Source organism: Trichoplusia ni, chromosome 19 (assembly GCF_003590095.1).
Source record: "Trichoplusia ni isolate ovarian cell line Hi5 chromosome 19, tn1, whole genome shotgun sequence".
Taxonomy (NCBI): domain Eukaryota; kingdom Metazoa; phylum Arthropoda; class Insecta; order Lepidoptera; family Noctuidae; genus Trichoplusia; species Trichoplusia ni.
In genome coordinates this window covers 680,511-685,610 of record NC_039496.1, presented here as the reverse complement: position 1 = coordinate 685,610, position 5,100 = coordinate 680,511, and the positions used below count along the sequence as shown (strand labels likewise).

The following is a 5,100-nucleotide window of genomic DNA, read 5'->3' as shown; positions in this document are numbered from 1 at the left end:
TTATTATATAGCTCTTGATACTTAATAAATGAAAATTTTCATCTTATTACTGAGAACTGTTATGAGGATTCCCGAATTTCGGTTTTTAAAAAAACAAAGAAATAAAACTTAGATGAATATTGAAGGACACTTTAATTACTTTAGGACTCGGTAAATAGGGCAAGTGTCACGCGCGGATGATGGAATCGAACTGTCGCAAAGAGAGCGTCTTATTATTATGAACTATCAAAAGTGCTGACAAGGGATATAGAAAGAGCCGTTGGGCACTATCATATACATTACATATATATAACAGCCCCCAGGGTTTTGACTAAACTTATCCTTAAAAGGTTAAGTTTATGCAAGGGATTTACGGATTTTAGGTGCGGAAATGTCGGAAGAACTAGCAGCAACTTCTGTAAGCTCTTCAGCTTTTTCCGTATTACATTTGAAAGCTTGTCTATTTAAGAGACGATGACAAATGCCCGATTTTATAAACTTACAAAATAGTACAAAAATATATATTACAATAATAACAGATATAATTATTGTTACATAGGAATAATATTCACCATATAAAACAATATGTGGCTTTTTAATTAATTTGTCAAGGTTATTGACAATGCGGCTGGTTTCCAAATTTCGTCGTGACGTTATAGAATCAAGGTTAATATTAGTAAGATTTAAAACGGGAATTTGAGGCTTAAGTTTCGATAATGTTTCCGAATTACAACAAGAGTCATTTACTAGATTAAAGTTAATTTTAATTGTTTGGACTTTAATTGTTTTGTAATATTTGGGTATTAACCTTGAGTCTTTATAAAAGGCTATACAATACGGAGGTAAGTTTATCATGCCTGAGCCTGATATGATAACTTCAGTATTGGAAGCTTTACAGTCTATGGACAATTTGGAAGGGTTTGTAATAACATATAACCATGTATTGTTAGACAATGTTTGCCAAATATCTAGTTGGCCTTGAATGAATTGGGTCTTACAATTACTAGGCACAGATTTTAATGCTTTTGAGATTATATCCGATTCGCAGATCGGAGTCCTGGCACACGAGTAAGTATTAGTACTGGTTATTTATTGTCTTACAGCTACTTAGATTATCTAATTTACTATAATATGATCTATCTCTGTTAATAGCTAGATATTTAGTAGAGGGAATGATCATAGTATAAGTATCATGGGTTACAGAAACTGGATAAGGTATGTTATGATATAAATCATAGCTCCTGGAATTTACTAAAGGTATTTTTAGGGCAAATACAACTTTGTTATTATTATAATAACTCGCAATTTCTGAAACATTCATTAAAGTGTGTATATTTTCTAAAGTTAAACTTAAAGGAAATTGATGATTATCAGCTAAAAACCTATAATTATTAACAAGCTCTGTAAATAGCTGTTTTGGACTTATAATAGAAGGATACAAAATATTTAATTTACTAAACATAATAGCGTTTACAGTGTCTTCTAGTTTAAAAGATAAAGTTAGGAGACTACTTTCTAATAAATTTAACATTCCATTGAATTTAGTTTTTAATATTAATTTATCAGCTAACAAGGTCAAGTTCTTTTGGAATAAAGCTATGTCATCAATAGCATCATTTAATCTCTGCTCGTTGACACTAATTTTATTTACTGAGTCTTCTATTGAAGAGAGTGTTGAAGTAGTTACTAATATATTTTGTTTGACTAATTCGGATAATTTAGATTGATCTTTCTCTATTAATTGAATAGCGTTACTATAATTTATTGCGTCGTCTTCGTTCATAGTACCAAATAGATTTTTGAATAGGGTGCCAATACCCCCAAACCAGGCTGAACGTTTAGACCTTGATTCAATTAAGTGAGAAATAGAATCGTAATCTCGAATAATGTCGTTGTATCTTATTGATAACGGCTGGTGCAAATTAAGACACTCGATATCGGTATACAGAGCAGTCTGCTTACATAGGAACTTAGAAGTGCCTATCACACCGTTAAGATTCTTAATATGCGGTTGAATAAATGAAATATCTATTGGAATTAGTACGCTAAGGAAACCGTCTATCATTTTTAATGACCCAATGGGGTCAAAATATATGCCGGAAGCATTCGTGGAACTTGTGATGAACATTGCTTTTGCGGAAGACAGAGAACTGTAAAGGAATAATTAAGAGTTAAACTAAGACTAACTAAACTTAAATATTACGTTAAGTTAAAACAAGCTTAAAGTGATTATGACACGGTGTCACGGCGATGAGCTAATTTTATTTCATCAAAATGATGGGACACGTGTCGTCTATTTATTAATAGCGTTACACTATTTCTACCATTAACCTTAATAATTTTATAAGGGCCTTTCCAGACCGGAGATAGAGCCTTACGCATACGGAGGTGATTTTTAAGGTACACATAGTCACCAGCATGGTAACTTACAGGTCTTGTGCGGGCATCGTAATAGGCTTTGGAAGACTCTTTCGACTTCTTTATAAATTCGACGGCTTTATCACGCGTGCATTTAAGGCGATGTTGAAGCATCTTAATATAGTCCGGATACGAGGCATTCGTGTTAGGTTCATATATGGAATTAGGAAGGATTGGTTTATGACCGAAAATCAACTCGTAGGGAGTGAAATTTGTTGTTGAATGTATAGATGTATTATAGGCGAGCATAGCAGTATATACATATTTTGGCCAATTGTCTTGGTTTTCAGATATGTAAGATTTAAGGTACTCTTTTAAGGTGGAATGGCTTCTTTCCAGAGCGCCTTGTGTCTGTGGATGGTATGGAGATGACCACAGCTGTTTAATCTTTAGAAATTTGCAGGTTTCTTTAAATAGCTCTGCTGTAAAATTTGTGCCTTGATCAGTAAGGATAGTTTTTGGTATGCCAAACAAAGAAATAAAGTGAATCAGGCAGTCGCTGGTTTCTTCGGCGGTAGTACTTCGAATTGGATATGCTATTGAATATTTAGTTAGGTCGTCCTGAAGTGTTAGAATATATTTAATTTTGGCTGTGCCGGATTCAGGAAGAGGACCAACTATATCAAGAGACATTCTTTCAAAGGGGGCAGTGGAGGTGCTAGTTATCTGCATGGGTGCACGGTTAATTTTCCTAAGAGCTTTGTTGGTCTGACAAGAATTACACTTTTTTACATAATCTTCTATTTCCGTCCTCATATTCTTCCAAAAATACTGCTCTCGAATTTTATTAAACATTCTATTTGCACCAAGGTGCCCAGCGACAGGAATATCATGATTCTCACGGAGAATTTTCTGAACTTCAGAAGGACTAGGATAATATATTTTATTGCGATACACCTGAATTTGAATTGATGTATTGTGAAAGAGGTGAGCTAGCATATTATAAATTTTAATATATGTATGTTTATCAAATGGATTTTTGAAGTCAGTAATACTAATTTTATGGATAGCCTCGTTAAGAGACATTAGGTGATTACGTAGATTCTTTAAGGATTCGAAGATATCACTATAGGTACAATTGTCAAAGTGGTGTACTTTAATAAATAGGAAATAGTAGGTTTTATCAGCGACCAATAATGGTTTATAGGAATGTAGGGTTCTCTCTGAATTCATAAACGACTCGGAATCTGGCGAATTTGATAAGATTTCTTGGACGTAGGGAATAGATTCGTCTAGATCAAGCGATGTAGGTATTACTAAGACTTTATTCTGAGTTTTTAGTAGGCTATCGTTGAACTCGGAAATCACTGTGTCATACGTTACAGTCCGAGGAACTTTCAGGAACTTTGAGTAAGTATCAGGTGAATCTAAAGGCAGAGACTGCGTTCCGGGAACTTGGTTAGCGGAAGGCTGTAATTCATTTTCCCTTTCTATGTTTGGATTTTCGTTTAAAACTTCTGGAGAGGGACTCAGGATTTCTTCAGGAATTAGAGGATCTGGTAAATTCATAGGACTTGGAATATTTAAAGGACTGAAGTCACCTACTTCTGCATTGAAAGGGCTAATGTCTAATGGACCTAAATCTATAAGCTCAGTATCAGGATCTGCTGGATATGCAGGGTTGACAGGATAACGAGAAAGAGCATCAGCTGCTGAATTTAGCTTACCTTTTCGGTAGACTATTTCGTATTCAAATTCTTGAAGTTGGAGACGCCAACGTTGCAATTTACTGCTCGGGTCAGTGTGGTTGAAAAGCCATTTTAAAGGACGATGGTCAGTTATGATCATAAATTTACGACCAAACAGGTACGGTCTAAAGGTTTTGCAGCCCCAAACTATAGCCAATAATTCCTTTTCAGTTGTGCTATAGTTGATTTCGCATTTGTTCAAGGTTCTAGACGCATAGGCTACGGGATGGTCTTTGCCAACTGGCCCTTGAGACAGGATAGCAGAGATTGCATAGTTACTTGCATCACAAGTAAGGTTAAAGGATTTTGTGAAATCGGGATAAATAAGGACTGGAGCGCTAGTCAGCTTATCTTTAAGCGTTTCAAAAGCTAACTGTTGTTCATTTGTCCAAACAAATGATACATTTTTCTTAAGAAGAGAGGAGAGTGGCTTCGATAATTTTGAAAATTCAGGGATAAAACGTCTGTAGTAAGATATAAGACCTAAAAATGATTTTATATCTTTCGGACACTTTGGAACTGGGAATTCTTGAACAGATTTAACTTTATTTGGATCAGGTTTTAGGCCATTTTCTGTTATAATGTGTCCTAGATAGCCGACTTCTTTTCTTAAGAATTCACATTTATCTGGTTGCAATTTCAAGTTAAAACTACGAAGTTTTTGAAAAACTGCTGTCAAATTTTGAATATGACTATTTAAATCATGTGAATAAACGACAATATCGTCTAGATAAACAAAACATCTTTCGCCTTGAAGGCCTGTTAAGACATTATTCATTAGACGTTGGAAGGTCGCTGGCGCGTTTTTTAAACCAAAGGGCATTCGAGTGAATTCGAAATGTCCTTGGGGAACACTGAACGCGGTTTTACAAGCGTCTTGTGGAGACATTTTTATTTGGTGAAATCCGGAAGCAAGGTCTAGAGTAGAGAAGTATTTAGAGTTACCTAATTGATCTAATATTTCAACAATGTTAGGAATAGGATAGATTTCACCAATTGTGATGTCATTTAACTT

The 5,100-nt window shown here is 34.7% G+C and overlaps 1 pseudogene; it reads right to left on the bottom strand.

The window, feature by feature from the left end:
* Positions 1-221: 221 nt before the first annotated feature.
* Positions 222-2,132, bottom strand: LOC113503444 (annotated as a pseudogene).
* Positions 2,133-5,100: the final 2,968 nt, after the last annotated feature.